Genomic DNA, 19,309 nt, shown 5'->3' with positions numbered 1-19,309 from the left:
TCCTGTATTCTTTTCCTTGCTAACTTTAAGAATCAGTTAGAGCACCACTTCTTCCAGGAAGCCTTTCTGATCTGCCGTCAGTTCAGTTCAGTCACTCAGTCATGTCCAACTCTTTGTGACCCCATGGACTGCAGCACACCAGCCTTCCCTGTCCATCACCAACTCTTAGAGCCACTCAAACTCATGTCCATCATGTCAGTGATGCCATCCAACCATCTTATCCTCTGTCATCCCCTTCTCCTCCCATCTTCAGTCTTTCCCAGCATCAGGGTCTTTTCCAATGAGTCAGTTCTTCACATCAGGTGGCCAAAGTATTGGAGTTTCAGTTTCAGGATTAGTCTTTCCAGTGAATATTCAGGACTGATCTCCTTTAGGATTGACTGGTTGGATCTCCTTATAGTCCAAGGGACTCTCAAGAGTATTCTTCAACACCACAGCTCAAAAGCATTAATTCTTTGGCACTCAGGTTTCTTTATAGTCCAACTCTCACATCCATACATGACCACCGGAAAAACCATAGCTTTGACTAGGTGGACTTTTGTTGGTAATGTTTCTGCTTTTTAATATGCTGTCTAGGTTGGTCATAACTTTTCTACCAAGGAACAAGCATCTTTTAATTTCATGGCTTTAGTCATCATCTGCAGTGATTTTGGAGCCCAAGAAAATAAATTCTCTCACTGTTTCCCCATCTATTTGCCATGAAGTGATGGGACCAGATGCCATGATCTTCGTTTTCTGAATGTTGAGCTTTAAGCCAACTTTTTCACTCTCCTCTTTCACTTTCATCAAGAGGCTCTTTAGTTCTTCTTTGCTGTCTACCATAAGGGTGGTGTCATCTGCATAGCTGAGGTTATTGATATTTCTCCCGGCAATCTTGATTCCAGCTTGTGCTTCCTCCAGCCCAGCATTTCTCATGATGTACTCTGCATATAAGTTAAATAAGCAGGATGACAATATACACCTTTGATGTACTCCTTTCCTGATTTGGAATCAGTCTGTTGTTCCATGTCTGGTTCTAACTGTTGCTTCCTGACCTGCATACAGATTTCTCAAGAGGCAGGTCAGGTGGTCTGGTATTCCCATCTGTTAAAGAATTTTCCACAGTTTGTTGTGATCCACACAGTCAAAGGCTTTGGCATAGTCAATAAAGCAGAAGTAGATGTTTTTTTTGGAACTCTCTTCCTTTTTTGATGATCTGCCCTGCCAGTGTGGTTACAAATCCTCCTATTCTCACATAGCATCCAGAATATTCCACCATTACAGGTCTGTCCCAAGTTTTGTGGCAAAACGTGGTTGCTGTATTTGCTCAGTGGGAAGGTATGAAGTTTTTCTTTGCATTTATCCATGCACAAAAGTGGGGTAGGCTGGTGGAAATAGCAGCAGCCCCGGGGAAATAGGTATGACAATGTTTCCTCTGGCTGAGCATGTCCAGGAGTGACACAGAGTCAGAGACAGAAGTGAAGAATGAAAAGTGCAGCAAGGGCCAGATGATTTAGAACCCTGCCAGCTCAACAGAGCAAGGTGATGATAGAGTCAGGACCTAAAGTCTCCAAAGCTTGCATTTTCTCCCCAGTAACACCACTATCCTAGAAAGGCTGTGTGAACTGCATGTCAGTTTGTTGGTTGACATGTTTTGTATGAGATGACCTTTTGACTTCACCCACTTTTTCATCATCTTGTCTGAGTATGACATTTCTGAAGGAAAGACCTATTAAAAAAACACCATACTATGCTAGTAAAACTGTCCCAGAAGAATCTAGAAGTTGTTTCTTTGGTAACATTTTAAGAGGTTTAAAGTGTTACCTTCACATATGAAGAAATAATTACAAAAATATTCCATCAGCACTGTAATGAATGGTGCAGAGCAATGATTAATTAAAGACAGAACCATAATTTATTCACTATCCATTAACAAGCATAATCCCATTTTAACACAAAACAGTACAGACTAAGGGAGTCCCGGGAGGCTCTGTAGCAACTTTGGACTATAGTCCTAGGGATCCTCCTCATCCACTGCAAGAAAAAGATGAGAAAATTCTAGATTTACTCTCTCAAGTTGATTGTGAAAAGGCAGTGAGCTATCCTAGTGTCTATTTCTTACCAGTTTGGCAGCTTGTTATTTTTCAGATCCTCAGTTTCGTTATCTGCAAAATGGGGTTAATAATTCATAGATCTCAGATCTGTTGCCATGATTAAATAAGATAGGTAGAAGCATCTAGAACAAATCCTTCCTTTCTTTCTCACTTCCAAAAGTGAAAGAGAAGCAGGATATAAGATGTTATAAATGATTTTAAACACTTCAGATGGGTTTTAGAGTAGGATTAAGTCTGATGTTATTAGACGTGGTTTTACATGATTTATAGCCTGAAGGGCTACTGTGCTATTTATCTTTTGCTTTTGTATCCCGCCCCTTCCTATCTTCCATTCTATCTCATTACAATCTCTTTCTGCCCCTCCCTCCCTTCTTCTCTTTCCTTCTTCCTGTCAAGAGCTATAATATGGTTTTCTTTCTAAATGAGAAGAGAAAATGAAAGAGAAAGCTTAGTAGCCTCCTGAAGTTTTCAAAATTAGCTGTTTAAACATGAATGGCATCCCACTCCCCTGTTTTTCTCCTGCTTCACTCTCACTCAGTCCCAGTGTGTTCTGTAGATTCTGTCTTTTCGCTCAGGTGTGGTAGGCATCTTCTTTGCTCCCCCTATTCCCAGATCCATACTCCTTCCTCATCTGCTATGAAGATACCGAGTGTCCCCTGAGCTGGCGACCTCCCCTTTCTACCTGTAGCCTGGACCTTTGCTGGATCTCCAAATTGTCCTGTTGCGCTGCCTGCTCACCACATCCACCGAACATGTCCCCAACCAACTTATCTTCTTCCCCAAATTTGATCCACCAGCTGATGACAACTCCGGCCTTCCAGTTGCTTGGACCTAAAATCTTGACTGAATCCTTGATTCTTCGTCTGTCGGCAAAGTTCTTCAAAATACATTCACTATATGACAACCTCTCCCCTTCGATACTGCCACCAGCTTGGTGAGAGGCACCATCATCTCTTACCTGATCTGACTCTCTGACCTCCTTCCCTTCCACTTTCTCCCTGCTTCCTGGGCTCCAGCCAAGTTAGGCCACCTGGCTGTCCCCGGAATGCAGGGCTCATTCTTGCCTTAGGGCCCTTACTCTTTTCCCTCTTCATTTTGCCAGGAAAGCTTTTCCCCCCGAGGCTGCAAGGCTCATTCCTCAAATCCCCCCAGTCTGCTCACATGTCACCTCCTCAGTGACAGCTACTCTGACCACCTTATTTAAAATTGCAAAAAGATCCCACCCTTGCCTTCTGGATCCCTTTTATCCTACCCTAGTTTAATTTTTTCATGGCTTCTAACATAATCTATACTTTACTTATTTTTCCTGTTTTTCTTTACTTGTTAGGTCCTGTAGCCCAATGAAAACACCAGGAGGGCACAAAGTCTGTGTTTCTGTCTTTCTTTTTTTTTAACCAATACATATTTAAGTGAACTACCTTTCCTAACAGTTTTCACCTAGTGAGATTTTTCAATTTTCCAAACTTCAGTCTAGATGAAGGATTTAACTTACTTTCTAGAGATGAACTTCACCTGAATATTTCTTTAGTGCGTATCCCAGGTACCCGAGGCCTCAGGAACTTCCAAGGCTGACATTTGTAAGCTCACATTTGTTTAATTAATGGTCTGTGAGTCTATGCTCTCTTGGAAGACAGAATCACTGAATCATGGATTCTGTTGTCTAGCACATCCTCTATTCAAAGCAGAAAACCCTTTTCAGGTTGGAGGCGTCCTTGGCTGGAGGCCAGGCAGTCTTTGTCCCTCCATAACTAAGAGCTTATGGCTTTGGAACTCAGCCCAGTCCACCTTGGGTCAGCTCTGAACTGAACTCTTGTGAATGCCACCTAAGACTGCATGGGCTCTTCCAGTAATCGCCTCACATGTTTGAACTCACATTGGATTTTGACCATTAAATCTTGTAAGTTCTTAGGTTTCTTTTACTAACCATGCAATGCAGTCATAAAGAGAGCTTATGTCACTCAGACTCAATGAACAGAAAGACACAGCTTAGGCTAAAGGAAGTGATCTCCTTGTACTTTTCAAACCTATCAGGCCACATTACAGCATTACTGTCAGTTCTCATGACATGTTTTGGAAATGTATCAGTAAACTGCAGTATATTCAGAAGTCACAGGGTGATCAGGATGGTAAAGGACCTTGAAAGTTTGTGTGTATGTGTGTGCTAAGTCTGACTCTTTGCAACCCTATGGACTGTAGCCCACCAGTCTCCTCTGTCCGTGGGATTCTGCAGGCAAGAATACTGGAGTTGCCATGCCCTCCTCCAGGGGATCTTCCTAAGCCAGGGATCGGACCTGCATTGCTTACATCTCCTGAATTGGCAGGTGGGTTCTTTACCACTGGTGCTACCCGGGAAGCCCATTGAAAGTTTACCTTCTACTGATTTATTCAATGTAATAATTTTCTTATTCATCAACCAACAAACCAAATTTATGAAATATCTATTGGATTTAAATCACTGTAAGGGAAATGAATTTCCACAGCTCATTGTGATCCACACAGTCAAAGGCTTTGGCATAGTCAATAAAGTAGAAATAGATGTTTTCTGGAACTCTCTTGCTTTTTCCATGATCCAGCGGATGTTGGCAATTTGATCTCTGGTTCCTCTGCCTTTTCTAAAACCAGCTTGAACATCAGGAAGTTCACGGTACACGTATTGCTGAAGCCTGACTTGGAGAATTTTGAGCATTACTTTACTAACATGTGAGATTAGTGCAATTGTGCGGTAGTTTGAGCATTCTTTGGCATTGTCTTTCTTTGGGATTGGAATGAAAACTGACCTTTTCCAGTCCTGTGGCCACTGCTGAGTTTTCCAAATGTGCTGGCATATTGAGTGCAGCACTTTCACAGCATCATCTTTCAGGATTTGAAATAGCTCAACTGGAATTCCATCACCTCCACTAGCTTTGTTCGTAGTGATGCTTTCTAAGGCCCACTTGACTTCACATTCCAGGATGTCTGGCTCTAGATGAGTGATCACACCATCGTGATTATCTAGGTCATGAAAATCTTTTTTGTACAGTTCTTCTGTGTATTCTTGCCACCTCTTCTTAATATCTTCTGCTTCTGTTAGGTCCATACCATTTCTGTCCTTTATCGAGTCCATCTTTGCATGAAATGTCCCCTTGGTATGTCTCATTTTCTTGAAGAGATCTCTAGTCTTTCCCATTCTGTTGTTGTCCTCTATTTCTTTGTATTGATTGCTGAGGAAGGCTTTTTTGTCTCTCCTTGCTATTCTTTGGAACTCTGCACTCAGATGTTTATATCTTTCCTTTTCTCCTTTGTTTTTCACCTCTCTTCTTTTCACAGCTATTTGTAAGGCCTCCCCAGATAGCCATTTTGCTTTTTTGCATTTCTTTTCCATGGGGATGGTGTTGATCCCTGACTCCTGTACAATGTCACGAATCTCATTCCATAGTTCATCAGGCACTCTATCTATCAGATCTAGGCCCTTAAATCTATTTCTCACTTCCACTGTATAATCATAAGGGATGTGATTTAGGTCATACCTGAATGGTCTAGCAGTTTTCCCCACTGTGGCTCATGATTTGAGCCACAGTCAGATCCTGGTCTTGTTTTTGTTGACTGTATAGAGCTTCTCCATCTTTGGCTCCACCTGACCTGTCTCTTGAGAAATCTGTATGCAGGTCAGGAAGCAACAGTTAGAACTGGACATGGAACAACAGACTGGTTCCAAATAGGAAAAAGAGTACATCAAGGCTGTATATTGTCACCCTGCTTATTTAACTTCTATGCAGAGTACATCATGAGAAATGCTGGACTGGAAGAAACACAGGCTGGAATTAAGATTGCCGGGAGAAATACCAATAACCTCAGATATGCAGATGACACCACCCTTATGGCAGAAAGTGAAGAGGAACTAAAAAGCCTCTTGATGAAAGTGAAAGAGGAGAGTGAAAAAGTTGGCTTAAAGCTCAACATTCAGAAAACGAAGGTCATGGCATCTGGTCCCATCACTTCATGGGAAATAGATGGGAAACCGTGGAAACAGTGTCAGACTTTAGTTTTGGGGGCTTCAAAATCACTGCAGATGGTGATTGCAGCCATGAAATTAAAAGACGCTTACTCCTTGTAAGGAAAGTTATGACCAACCTAGATTGCATATTCAAAAGCAGAGACATTACTTTGCCAACTAAGGTCCGTCTAGTCAAGGCTATGGTTTTTCCAGTGGTCATGTATGGATGTGAGAGTTGGACTGTGAAGAAGGGTGAGCGCTGAAGAATTGATGCTTTTGAACTGTGGTGTTGGAGAAGACTCTTGAGAGTCCCTTGGCCTGCAGGGAGATCCAACCAGTCCATTCTGAAGGAGATCAACTCTGGGATTTCTTTGGAAGGAATGATGCTAAAGCTGAAACTCCAGTACTCTGGCTACCTCATGCGAAGAGTTGACTCATTGGAAAAGACTCTGATGCTGGGAGGGATTCCGGGCAGGAGGAGAAGGGGACGACAGAGGATGAGATGGCTGGATGGCATCACTGACTCGATGGACGTGAGTCTGAGTGAACTCCGGGAGTTGGTGATGGACAGGAAGGCCTGGCGTGCTGCGATTTATGGGGTCGCAAAGAGTTGGACATGACTGAGCGACTGAACTGAACTGAAGGGAAATGAAGCCAGGATTGTTAGCTGACAACAACAGAACTAGGTCTAGTTAGTTAAGTAGAAAAAGGAATTTACTAATAGCCATGAGAGCCCTCAGAGAATTTGGAGAAGGGTCAAGAAATCAAGTTTAGAGGTGAAGGTCAAGATCTGAGACCACTCCAGTGGAGACTACGCTCCTGTCCCATGAGGTGTGGGCATCCAAACTTGGCCCCTGATCCAGGGCATGGATACTCCCTATATAACCTCTCCCCCTGCTGCCTCTGAAGGGTGGGGCTCTGCTACTGCCCTTATCAGAATGAAATCTATGAGGCACATTTTTGTTCATTCCACTTCCTTCCAAAACAACATCTCATGCAGATGCGACTGAATGAAATAGTCTAATCATAGGCAAGGAAGGTTGGGAAAGCATAGGAAATTCTCTAAACATAGGAGAAATAGTTAGAAGTATTCAGAGACCCAAAGCATGTCAAATGCCAGCAGCAATGGGATTACTTGTGAGATCGTTGAGGAAAGACACTGTGTTTTATTTAAATAACATGGTGTTTGGTCTGAAATCAGAAAGATAGAGTATGAATTCTGACTACTCCACTTCTTAGCTCTCTATGACTTTGAGCTATTGTTTAACCTAGATCTCAACTTCCACAAGTTGAAAATAATACCTATCGTGCAGTGCTTTTGTATTTGAGAATAGTGGTTAAAGCTTCTAAAGCACAGTGTGTGTATGTGTGCACATACTCAGTCTTGTCTGGCTCTTTGTGACCCATGAATTGCAGACCACCAGGATCCTCTGTCCATGGAATTTTCCAGGCAAAAATCCTGGAATGGGCTGCCATTTTCTACTCCAGAGGATTTTCGTGATGCAGGGATTGAACCTGTGTCTCTTGCATCTCCTGTGTCTCCTGCGTTGGCAGGCAGATTCTTCACCACTGCGACACTTGGGAAGCCCTTCTAAAGCACAATGCCTGCCTACAAATGCACCTTTACCCTCATTGTCTTTATATCCCCATTACCAAGGATGGAGCCTGGTACACAGTATTCAATTTTTTTTAAATGTAGGAATGTTTGTGGATATCATGGTATTTGGCTTCAAGAAAAATATATCAGTGGATAGGTAACATGTAAACCCCAAGTATTAAAACCCAAGATGCGACAAATTAGATCCACTGTGGATGGGAGGAAGGTCAGTGTTGTCCAAAATACTGGTGCCTGCTTTATTAGCTGGAGAAGGCAATGACCACCCACTCCAGTACTCTTGCCTGGAAAATCCCATGGATGGAGGAGCCTGATAAGCCACAGTCCATGGGGTCGCAAAGAGTAGGACATGACTGAGTGACTTTACTTTCACTTTTCACTTTCAGGCATTGGAGAAGGAAATGGCAACCTACTCTAGTGTTCTTGCCTGGAGAATCCCAGGGATGAGGGAGCCTGGTGGGCTGCCATTTATGGGGTCGCACAGAGTAGGACACGACTGAAGTGATTTAGCAGCAGCAGCAGCTTTATTAGCAGAAACTCAAATCATTCTTTGTCTTGCTATCTTACTCATGTCAAAGGTAAAATTACCTCCATTAATTCTTCTTTATTCAATTGGATCTACTAAATATTTCCTGATGGCAGGTCAACTCATTAGATTATCTGGGGATACGTTTTATAACTGAGTCCATGGTGGGCAAGCATCAAGTTGGGGTGCTTAATATCAGAAGGATGGGCAAAACATAGAAGAACATTTTCTACATCACAGACAGGTCACAGATGAAGCAGATTTGAAAGCCTCCAGACTCAAATCATGGAGGGAATTCCCTGGAAGTCCAGTGGTTAGGACTTGGCAATTTCACTGCCAGGCCAGGGTTCAGTCCCTGGTAGGGGAACTAAGATCCTGCCAGCTGCACCATGTGACCAAAAACTCCAAAACTGTGGAACAATTGGATTTCAATCACTGTGTGTCAAGATGCCTACAAGTATACCTTGTTGCTTCCTGCAGGTGACCTTCAGGCCCAGGTCTGGTGGCATTGAAGAGGTCCAGCCTGGGAATAGTTGGAAGACTTTGCAATATTCAGCATCAGTGTAGAAAGGTGCACTTACACCCAGCCCTCTTCACCAAGTGTGACTTTCAAATATTCGCCAGTTTAGGAAATCCTATGTTGGGAAGATAATCCATGGTAATCACTCCAGACACTGAGATTTCAGAGAGAGGGATAGCCACCCCTTCAGACGTAGTCGCCAATAGTGTTGTCAAATTCATATTGGCAAAAAAGGCAATCAACAGACAATAAAAATGCTAAAACTACCATCTGCTCTACCACTATTACATCAGATAAAGGATCTTTAATCACGCCCAAAGTTAGGAGACATACTCTTGCAGTGAAGTATACTCCTAACTATGTGTCAAAAGTTAGCCAGTCTGCAATGAAATGTACGTGTCCTGTTCTTCTTTTTCTCCTTTTCATGGGGAGCATTGAAAACTTGGTCACCACCCTGAAGTTATTGCAGATGGATATCTGGGAATCACTGGTCTGAGAATTAGGCTATTTATTTCCTAGATACTCTTATCTAGGAATATAAGATTGATGTGATTGAATCAGGCAACAAAAGATCAACACTGAAGCCAAAACTAGTTCAGCCTTCTCAGAACTGACTCAACTGTGGTGTTGAGTTTTGTTACAAGGAACCACTCATGTGGCCCTCATGTTGCACTTGCTGTTGCTTTAGCTGTTGCCTATAATGTCTCTCAATGTCTCCCATGTGAAATTCCACCTGAGAAGTTTCTTTTCCAGTTGAAAGTGAAAAAAGATCATTGTCTCTCCAGTGGAATGGAGATGCTATTTGCTTTTCCTGATAATGAGAATGACTGAACTTCTTGAGTTCCCTTTTTCGCCTGGGCCACTGGGAAGCTCAGTGTTAATTCGAATGTGTACTCATAGCTGCTGAATTACCCTGTACTTCTAAATGGGAAAGAAATGACATGTCAGATTACCTAGAAAGCTGAGTTTGGACAGTACAGAGTTTTCAGTAGTAGGTCACTAAAAATTTCAACCTAGTAAAATTTCTTCATACAGACAAATCCATTCTTTTAAAGAAATCAAGGAGCTCCCCGGGGTTCATACTCAGGCCACCTTCTACACATGTGCAGTTCTTTATAGCACAGGTGTGCAGGTAAAGGGTTGAATGGAGGCTTACCAAATCATGTGCTCTGGTGTGGGATCTGCTTCTGATCAGAGAAGGGGCCCTTCTCTGTAGTTAACACTAAGGTGTGGAATAGGCCTCTGCCCACGCTCATGCACAGTCCATTTGCATATATGTGTCTCCTTCCAGCATTTTCTCCTTTAATGTCAGAATGCCTATAGTAAGGATCTCATGATCTTTGAACAGGATGTTCTCTGAGGCTGTCTTGGGTATCACACTGTGTGGGGCCAAGCTACATCTCTGCTTCAGTGGACTTTGAAATAACAGAGCTTTGCCTCAGTGAAATCTCCAACTTTCCCCCCCCTCATCTAGACTCTGGTAGAGAGGCCAAGACAAGAAACAAGAGAGTTACCAAAAGCAATGAAAAATTGTTAGTCAGAACTTTTGACTGATTGGTGCCTCCAATTTCCCGCAACATGCCAGATGTACAGCTTCTTACTGTATGTAGTTACATATGTGTCCTTTGCATAAAGCCTCTCTGGCTAAACCTCAATCCCTGACTATTATATATTCTGAATAAAAGCGAAACATCTCAGCATTTGCAAAAATTCAAGATTTATCAACATATTGAGCTTTTACTAAGTCATGAATTCTTGATTTGTATTCATAGTACTTTTGCATATTCATGGCCCTCTTTAGCCAAAGATCTTCAATATTCATTTACTATGGAGTGGTAAGTATATATTATTCAACTGCATGTACCAGTGGGTAAACTGATGCCCAACACAAGGTCTGATCAGAGAAGACGAATAAAGAGCAAGATGCTCTTAGCCCCACAGAGAGGGCTCACTCCAGCTGTCTCCCTCCAGAAATAAAGGCCCACGGCCTGCTTGTGATTCTCACTTCTCAAGCATCAGGGGACTCAGGATTTTTCCTTCTGGATTTGTTGGAAGGTCCTGGGTAGAGTTTTCTCTTAAAGTGCATGGGACAAAAAGGATAGCTTGGGAAAATGAAAAATAGCCTTCTTCCAAATTGCTTTGAATCCATGATGCCAAAGGTTAATTGACCAGATTAATTCCCCCCAAACCTGGAGGAGAACAGGTAGAGAGAATCATTCGTTTGCTCCAATAACCAATTAATGGCATTGATTGGGCTGTAAGGATCTTGTCTCTCCCATTTTTATGAGATTAACAGAGGTCAATTTTCTTAATACCTTCCTTTCATACAATCTATTCCTTTATTTTCTGAGTCATTTATTGAGGATTTTAACTACAAATTTTTTCAGGAGCTGATTAAAGAGGAGTTCACAACATAAAAAAAAGAATATTTCTGGCTAAATTTAGAAAATTGGGAGGAAATAAATCAAAATGATTCCTTGAAAGTAACCAGCCTCTGACATACATGACAAAAGAATGTAGAATTTCTTAAAGTGCATGGGACATGCATATAATTTGTTTTTTTTTTTTTTTTTTGGCCATGCCACGTGGCATGCAAAATCTTAGTTCTCCAACCAGGGATCGAACTAAAGCACCTGCAGTGAAAGCACTGTCTCTTAACCACAGGACCACCAGGGAAGTCAATTTATGATTATTTTTGAAACTGTCCAAATATGTATTAAACATTTATCTATGAAGACAGTATTTTTCCATAAAAGATTTTTTTTAAAAGGAATTTCTTTTGTGATATTGAAAGGAAGACTATCTCAAAGGGAAAAATGACTAACCGGCTCTCTAAAATGTTAATGTGAAAGTTGGTGTCAGAAGACTTGATCTCTATTTTCTCTCAAAAACAAATAAAATAAATGTAAATGCTCAGAATTTCAACCATACAAATGCCTATTTTTATCCAAATACGTTGCCCTTTAGACAAGAGTGCGATGACTGGCATTATTATTGATTTTTATTACTACTGAGTTTGTAATAGTCTAGAACAAAGCACTCCAATAGACTTTTCTTTAATAATGGAAATGTTCTACATCTGTGTTGCCTCATAACCCCTCACACATGTGTAGAGTTGCCACATTTAGCAAAACAAAGCCCCTAAATTTAAAGAAGCCAGTGTGGGTACTAAGCCACTTCATTCATGTCCGACTGTGCGAGCCTGTGAATTGTAGCTCACCAGGCTCCTCTGTCCATGGGGTTCTCTAGGCAAGAATACTGGAGTGGGTTGCTGTGCCCTCCTCCAGGAGATCTTCCTGACCCAGGGATCGAACCTGCATCTCTTATATCAATCTGCATTTGCAAGCGAGTTCCTTACTCTAGCGACAACTGGGAAGGCCGAAGAAACAGAGAAGTGAAAGTGAAAGTCACTGAGTCGTGTCCGATTCTTCGAGACCTCATGGACTATACAGTACAATGGGATTCTCCAGGCCAAAATACTGGAGTGGGTAGCCTTTCCCTTCTCCAGGGGATCTTCTCAACCCAGGGATTGAACCCAGGTCTCCTGCACTACAGGTGGATTCTTTACCAGTTGAGCCAAGAGACCTAGTAAATTTGAATTTCAGATAATCAGCAGACAATTTTTAGTATACATATGCCCTATGCTTATAGCAGTTTAGCTTACAAAATGTTAGCTATTATTGCTATTGAAAATTATTGATTTATTTGTTTGTGTTTGACTGGAAGGAAGCTATACAGTGCAAAAGGCAGCAGAGTCAAGTTCTTTGAAGTGACTGAAAAACAAAACTGTGAAATCAAAGCCCTTCAACTTGGAATAGAATGGATCTTATTTTCTTTTGGACTCTGTCGGCTTTCACTATTTAGTAGCCAAAACCATGGGTAGAAATCAACGTGTATCTTTAAACATTTCTTCAACACCAAACAACAACTTCCAGGATGCCTCAATTTATGCAAACAGGTGTGTCTCCTAAAAAGTTGCTTTAAGTCAATTTTACCTGAATCAAATAATTCAGGGCTTACTCTCTGTTTAAAAGAATATAGAGGGAAGGTAGTTTGTAGAAAGAAATGACACGTTATCATATATAACAAATAATCAACCCCATCATTCAGAACATTTTTGATATACATATTCTTTTAAAGCGTGATATTTCTATGAATGTCTGGGAGGCAACAGATGGCAGATGCAAAGTATTTAACCAAAATGAAGTTGATGAAGGGCCTGTCTATAAAGATGTGGCTATCATTAAAGGAATCAGGAAAGCATGTTGGGCACCCAAGGGATTAGCAACACTGGAAGCTGTTACTGCACGCTGGTCTGAAGGAGCCAGGAGATGGAAAGGTAAGAGGGGCTGCCTGAGAGGCTCCATGGCCTCAGAATATTGAGGTCTTTCAGACACCACATCAAAGTAAGGGCATAAAACCATTTCTTCCCTCCATTCTCCAGTCTCCTGTCAATTCCTCCCGTTGGCCCCAAACAACCTAAAGCCAGAGGGCAGTGTCTTGGGTGATGAAAATATCTGAGATGAACCTCCAGGACAGGGAATGGAGGGTGAAGGATAGACTCACGGGCCGTATAGAGAATAACCAGCACCCTGGGTACACATTATCTTTCTTTAAAACTCAAATCACATTGTCATGAACATTATGGAAAAAGACTACCTTTTCTTCTTGTGTATGAATTTTCATTATTGAGTTAGTTTGGAAAATTTTCTGCAAAATTAAGTCAGTCTTAGAATGTCTAATCAGTCTGGTACATATAAGAAGGGTTGAACGTTGGAGTCAAATTAAGTATATGGAACACAGACAAGAATTTTGCCCTAAAGTTGTATTGTGTGTGATATGAGTATTAACCACACTAAAAGCAATTATTTTCAATACATCAAGATAACAGTTCTCTATCTTGATCTCAGGCTCATGTGCATACATTTTCTGTTCAGAAGAAACAGATGGTTAAGATGAAGATAATTCTCACAGTAATTGGTGGTTTCTTATAAGATTTTATTGGGGGGTAAGGGAATATCTAATTTGTGGAAGTTGTGTTACTGAATGCTGCCATCTTTCTCATTGTATAGTAAGGGATTATTTTAAAAATGAATGAACTATTTCTTTTGTCAGGAGCTATCATAGACATTAGATTTTAAAAGGAAGGGACCACTGTTGTTGTTCAGTTGCTAAGTCGTGTCTGAATCTTTGCGACCCCATGAACTGCAGCACACCAGGCTTCCCTGCCATTTACTGTCTCCCAGAGTTTGCTCAGGCTCATGTCCATTGAGTCAGTGATGCTATATAACCATCTCATCCTCTGCTGCCCCCTTCTCCTTTTTCCTTCAATCGTTCCCAGTTATGTGTCTTTTCCAATCACATCTTCTCATCAGGTGGCCAAAGTAGCAGAGCTTCAGCTTCAGCATCAGTTCTTCCAGTGAATACTCAAGGTTGATTTCCTTTAGGATGGACAGGTTTGATATTCTTGCAGTCCAAGGGACTGTCAAGAATTGTCTCTGGCACCACAGTTCAAAAGCATCAATTCTTTGCAGGCGCTCATGTATCATTGTAATAAACTTTTCAAAATTTGAGTCATTACAAAATTACCCTGAAAAAAGTTACTCTGGAAAAACAAGACATTTATTTTGCATGTTTTCTTCAGAGACATACTTCATTTTACCAGGTTTTCTTTCAGAAATCATAATCCCAAATAGTCCCCAAAAAATGCCTCCTCCATAATGGAAACGCTATGGTTCACTTAGAGTTCAGTTCAGTTCATTTCAGTTGCTCAGTCGTGTCCGACTCTTTGCGACCCCATGAATTGCAGCACACCAGGCCTCCCTGTCCATCACCAACTCCCGGAGTTCACTCAGACTCACGTCCATCGAGTCAGTGATGCCATCAAGCCATCTCATCCTCTGTCGTCCCCTTCTCCTCCTGCCCCCAGTCCCTCCCAGCATCAGAGTCTTTTCCAATGAGTCAACTCTTCACATGAGGTGGCCAAAGTACTGGAGTTTCAGCTTTAGCATCATTCCTTCCAAAGAAATCCCAGGGTTGATCTCCTTCAGAATGGACTGGTTGGATCTCCTTGCAGTCCAAGGGACTCTCAAGAGTCTTCTCCAACACCACAGTTCAAAAGCATCAATTCTTCAGCGCTCAGGTTTTTTCACAGTCCAACTCTCACATCCATACATGACCACTGGAAAACCATAGCCTTGACTAGATGGACCTTAGTTGGCAAAGTAATGTCTCTGCTTTTGAATATGCTATCTAGGTTGGTCATAACTTTCCTTCCAAGGAGTAAGCGTCTTTTAATTTCATGGCTGCAGTCACCATCTGCAGTGATTTTGGAGCCCAAAAAACTAAAGTCTGACACTGTTTCCACGGTTTCCCCATCTATTTGCCATGAAGTGATGGGACCGGATGCCATGACCTTCATTTTCTGAATGTTGAGCTTTAAGCCAACTTTTTCACTCTCCTCTTTCACTTTCATCAAGAGGCTTTTTAGTTTCTCTTCACTTTCTGCCATAAGGGTGGTGTCATTTGCATATCTGAGGTTATTGGTATTTCTGCCGGCAATCTCAATTCCAGCCTGTGTTTCTTCCAGTCCAGTGTTTCTCATGATGTACTCTGCATAGAAGTTAAATAAGTGGGGTGACAATATACAGCCTTGATGTACTCCTTTTCCTATTTGGAACCAGTCTGTTGTTCCATGTCCAGCTCTAACTGTTGCTTCCTGACCTGCATACAGATATCTCAAGAGGCAGGTCAGGTGGTCTGGTATTCCCAACTCTTTCAGAATTTTCCAGTTGATTGTGATCCACACAGTCAAAGGCTTTGGCATAGTCAATAAAGCAGAAACAGATATTTTCCTGGAACTCTCTTGCTTTTTTGATGATCCAGTGGATGTTGGCAATTTGATCTCTGGTTCCTCTGCCTTTTCTAAAACCAGCTTGAACATCTGGAAGTTCACTGTTCACATCTTGCTGAAGCCTGGCTTGGAGAATTTTGAGCATTACTTTACTAACATGTGAGATGAGTGCAATTGTGCGGTAGTTTGGGCATTCTTTGGCATTGCCTTTCTTTGGGATTGGAATGAAAACTGACCTTTTCCAGTCCTGTGGCCACTGCTGAGTTTTCCAAATTTGCTAGCATATTGACTGCAGCACTTTCACAGCATCATCTTTCAGGATTTGAAATAGCTCAACTGGAATTCCATCACCTCCACTAGCTTTGTTCGTAGTGATGCTTTCTAAGGCCCACTTGACTTCACATTCCAGGATGTCTGGCTCTAGATGAGTGATCACACCATCATGATTATCTTAGTCATGAAGATCTTTTTGTACAGTTCTTCTGTGTATTCTTGCCACCTCTTCTTAATATCTTCTGCTTCTGTTAGGTCCATACCATTTCTGTCCTTTATCGAGCCCATCTTTGCATGAAATATTCCCTTGGTGTCTCTCATTTTCTTGAAGTGATCTCTAGTCTTTCCCATTCTGTTGTTGTCCTCTATTTCTTTGTATTGATTGCTGAGGAAGGCTTTCTTGTCTCTCCTTGCTATTCTTTGGAACTCTGCACTCAGATGTTTTTATCTTTCCTTTTCTCCTTTGTTTTTCACCTCTCTTCTTTTCACAGCTATTTGTAAGGCCTCCGCAGACAGCCATTTTGCTTTTTTGCATTTCTTTTCCATGGGGATGGTGTTGATCCCTGACTCCTGTACAATGTCACGAACCTCATTCCATAGTTCATCAGGCACTCTATCTATCAGATCTAGGCCCTTAAATCTATTTCTCACTTCCACTGTATAATCATAAGGGATGTGATTTAGGTCATACCTGAATGGTCTAGCGGTTTTCCTACTTTCTTCAATTTAAGTCTGAATTTGGTAATAAGGAGTTCATGATCTGAGCCACAGTCAGATCCTGGTCTTGTTTTTGTTGACTGTATAGAACTACCCCATCTTTGGCTGCAAAGAATATAATCAATCTGATTTCGGTATTAACCATCTGGTGATGTCCATGTGTAGAGTCTTCTCTTGTGTTGTTTGAAGAGGGTGTTTGCTATGACCAGTGCATTTTCTTGGCAAAACTGTATTAGTCTTTGCCCTGCTTCATTCTGCATTCCAAGGCCAAATTTGCCTGTTACTCCAGGTGTTTCTTGACATCCTGCTTTTGCATTCCAGTCCCCTATAATGAAAAGGACATCTTTTTCAGGTGTTAGTTCTAAAAGATCTTGTAGGTCTTCATAGAACCATTCAACTTCAGCTTCTTCAGCATTACTGGTTGGGGCATAGACTTGGATTACTGTGATATTGAATGGTGTGCCTGGAAATGAACAGAGATCTTTCTGTCGTTTTTGAGATTGCATCCAAGTACTGCATTTCGGATTCTTTTGTTGACCATGATGGCTATTCCATATCTTCTGAGGGATTCCTGCCTGCAGTAGTAGATATAGTGGTCATCTGAGTTAAATTCACCCATTCCAGTCCATTTTAGTTCACTGATTCCTAGAATGTTGACGTTTACTCTTGCCATCTCTTGTTTGACCACTTCCAATTTGCCTTGATTCATGGACCTGACATTCCAGGTTCCTATGCAATATTGCTCTTTACAGCATCGGACCTTGCTTCTATCACCAGTCACATCCACAGCTGGGTATTGTTTTTGCTTTGGCTCCATCCCTTCAATCTTTCTGGAGTTATTTCTCCACTGATCTCCAGTAGCGTGTTGGGCACCTACTGACCTGGGGAGTTCCTCTTTCAGTATCCTATCATTTTGCCTTTTCATACTGTTCATGGGGTTCTCAAGGCAAGAATACTGAAGTGGTTTGCCATTCCCTTCTCCAGCGGACCACATTCTGTCAGACCTCTCCACCATGACCAGCCCATCTTGGGTTGCCCCGCGGGCATGGCTTAGTTTCACTGAGTTAGACAAGGCTGTGGTCCTAGTGTGATTAGATTGACTAGTTTTCTGTGAGTAAGGTTTCAGTGTGTCTGCCCTCTGATGCCCTCTTGCAACACCTACCATCTTACTTGGGTTTCTCTTACCTGGGCATGGGGTATCTCTTCATGGTTGCTCCAGCAAAGCACAGCCGCTGCTCCTTACCTTGGACGAAGGGTATCTCCTCACCACCGCCCTTCTTGACCTCAACATGGGATACCTCTAGGCCCTCCTGTGCCTGCACAGCCACAGCTCCTTGGCTGCTGCCCCTGGCCTCAGGTGTTGGGGTGGCTCCTCCCGGCCCCCTGACCTCCAGTGCGCAGTAGCTCCTCTCGGCCGTTGCTGTGCTGTCGCAGCCTGGCACTGTCAGCTGCTGCCCCGACCTCGGATGTGGGGTAACTCCTCTTGGCAGCCACCCTTCGGGCATGGGGTCCTCCCGGCTTCTGCCCCTGACCTCGGACGTGGGGTAGCTCCTCTCGGCTGCATTTAGTGTGCCGGTTGCCGCCCATGCTTAGTCACTTAGACTGGAAGGATTAAATACAAGGCAGCTAGATGTAAGACCCTCAGCAATTTATCTTACCTCTCAGTGCATTCATTTACCCATCTTTGAAATGGTAATAGTCATAGTATCCATCTCATTAAGTGAGGATTTAATAAATTAATATGCTCCTGACAAATGGTATATGTTCAATAAGTGTTAGCTATTATTATTGAAAAATTATTCATTTATTTAATGTCCTTGGGTAGAAAGGAATCTATGAGTATCAAATGCAAAGGGCAACAGAGTTCTTTGAGGTAACAATAGAAATAGCAGCAATTCAGAGCCCTGCAATTTGAATAGGATCTATTTTAAGAGATTACCTAGTCTAGCCACTAAAGCCAGAAAAGTTCAGCAGGTCACCTACAGTCTTTTAACCAAAATCCACGGCACTTCTTATTGCAATGCTTGTTTTATTCCTCCACCATGCTGCCTGTCCAGAGTATGCTTGCTGATCATTAACATTTTGGGGAATATTATGAGCTAATTTTTAAAAATTCTGTAAACTTAGAATTTAATGAATTATATTAAAATGAAGATTTTCAAATACTCCAGACTTATCACCACATAGTTATTTTTCAGCCAGTTACTGTCATTTCTGCTCTTAAGGTTATTTACGCTTGTACATGATGGAAACACTCTAGAATTATGTGCTTCTCTGCATCTCTTCCCAACTCCATGTTTGATGTCATCATGTTGGTGACAGCTCAAAACTAGCCATGGTGGCAGTATTTGTAGCCTTGTTGTTCAGTTGCCCTGTCGTGTCTAACTCTTTGTGAACCCATGGACTGCAGCACACCAGACCTCCCTGTCCCTCATCATCTCCCAGAGTTTGCCCAAGTTCATGTTCATTGCATCGGTGATGCTGTTCAGCCATCTCATCCTCTGATGCCTTCTTCTTCTTCTGCCCTCAGTCTTTCTCAGCATCAGGGACTTTTCCAATGAGTCATCTGTTGGCATCAGATCACCAAAGTATTGGAGCTTCACCTGCAGCATCAGTCCTTCCAGTAAATACTCATGGTTGATTTCCCTTAAGATTGAATGGTTTGATCTCCTTGATGTCCAGGGGACTTTCAGGAGTCTTCTCCAGCACCACAGTTCAAAGGCATCAATTCTTTGGTGT

This window comes from Ovis aries, chromosome 2, assembly GCF_016772045.2.
Source record: "Ovis aries strain OAR_USU_Benz2616 breed Rambouillet chromosome 2, ARS-UI_Ramb_v3.0, whole genome shotgun sequence".
NCBI classification, from domain to species: Eukaryota; Metazoa; Chordata; class Mammalia; order Artiodactyla; family Bovidae; genus Ovis; species Ovis aries.
Note: the sequence above shows the minus strand (reverse complement) of the source record.